The following is a 1,584-nucleotide window of genomic DNA, read 5'->3' as shown; positions in this document are numbered from 1 at the left end:
TTTATTATGATTACACTCAGTGGCGGTTCTAGACCAAAATTACTAGGGGGGCCGAGGTGGGGCCAGTGTTTTTTCAGGGGGGCACATATGGACAAAACATGGCAATATTTAAGCGTTCAAAATGTTTAGTTTAGTTTAGTTAAAACCAAAACAAAATACAATGAGCATAAATACAATGAGATAAACATTCTATCTCAGTAGCCTAAACATAAAATAAATTGTGCTCAATAAATCTTAAAACCATGTTTCTCTTTTTTGTAAAATAAGATTTCTATTTTTGCATACAATGAACCTTTTCTTCAGATGTGGCTGCACTGGAGTGTCGTCCAAGCACTTGCTGATATCTGGAGAAAGATGAATACAGTAAATATGAGAGTGCTACTGAGAACAACATTTATTTATCATTATTCATTTATTAATTTATTATTATATCTATTATTTATATTTTATATTTATTAATTATTATTCAGACTTCACACTTTCAGGGTAGGCTATATGAATTGTAGGCCAACACTGCTCACACATGCATTTGTTCAACATCACAAACCTGATGGTGCTGTACTTGATATGCATGGTGAATCTGGTTGTCCCAATGACTCGTTGGGTTGTCCCTCATTCTGTCCCTCAATCTGATCCTGAATGTCTTCATCCTCACTCTCAGATTGCCTTTCAGATGCCTCACTTTCCACCTCTCCAACCACCACCTCTGGCTCTCTCTCCACCTCTGGCTCTCTCTCCACCTCTGGCTCTCTCTCCACCTCTGGCTCTCTCTCCTCTTTCTTAATCTTCATCTTCCTTACTCTCTCTATGTTGCTTTTTGCTAATAGGGGCAAAAAAGGACATAATGTCCTTCTTGCTCCTTTTCATGATGATAGCCTACAGTAGGTCTATACTAAAAAGTAAACGGAGAGGAATGTAGCCTCTACATATCACAAGGCCATCCGAGTTTTACAAGAAGGTAAACACTGTCGGTTATTTTACCCATTTCCCAAAAATATTAAGTTAGGCTACTTATTGCTGTGCAACGCACTTTTAAGAAAGCGCAATAAAACGGATTTATTATTGTAGTGAACAACAACAACAGTAAAACACGGATATGTGCAAACACTGATGTTACAAAATTGAATAATTTTCCTTACCTTCGCCTCTTTGCAATAGCCTAGTTCTTGCAGGGCTGCAGCTGCTGTTATCTCTCACGTCCGAAGTTTACAATTCGCACTGCTGGTCTTTCTGCTGCAGGTAACAGTGTGCGTGTAGCGCTTTAAGGAGTCCGTGTAGAACACTCCGTCATGTCAGTTCCGATCTTCGAGCCAGAGCACGTCGAAATTAATAAAGCTTTCAGCACAGGGGCCACAACAGGGGCCAGGAGCAATTTTACAGGGGCACTGGCCCCCCCTGGCCCCCGTTTAAAACCGCCTATGATTACACTAATTGAATTTGATTTTTTTTGAGGGGGAACAAAATGTAACGGAATAATTACTTTCCCTGGTAATTAGTTACTTTTATGACAAAGTAACTCCGTTACTAACTCAGTTACTTTTTGGGAAAAGTAACTAGTAACTATAACTAATTACTTTTTGAAAG

General features: G+C 39.1%; 1 long non-coding RNA gene across 2 annotated transcripts; it reads right to left on the bottom strand.

Moving 5' to 3' along the window:
* Positions 1-206: 206 nt before the first annotated feature.
* LOC132884430 (uncharacterized) lies at positions 207-1,196 on the bottom strand. Of its 2 annotated transcripts, XR_009654459.1 has the most exons (4): positions 1,140-1,196; positions 759-820; positions 548-722; positions 207-344 (listed from the first exon to the last, which is right to left on the bottom strand). It is a non-coding gene; the product is annotated as an uncharacterized LOC132884430 (long non-coding RNA). The 2 variants fall into 2 exon arrangements; XR_009654458.1 differs by lacking the exon at positions 1,140-1,196 and having other exon boundaries at positions 759-1,074.
* Between the last annotated feature and the right edge of the window lie 388 nt (positions 1,197-1,584).

This window comes from Neoarius graeffei, chromosome 4 (genome assembly GCF_027579695.1).
Source record: "Neoarius graeffei isolate fNeoGra1 chromosome 4, fNeoGra1.pri, whole genome shotgun sequence".
Classification (NCBI taxonomy): domain Eukaryota; kingdom Metazoa; phylum Chordata; class Actinopteri; order Siluriformes; family Ariidae; genus Neoarius; species Neoarius graeffei.
Note: the sequence above shows the minus strand (reverse complement) of the source record. Positions and strands in the feature narration are given on the sequence as shown.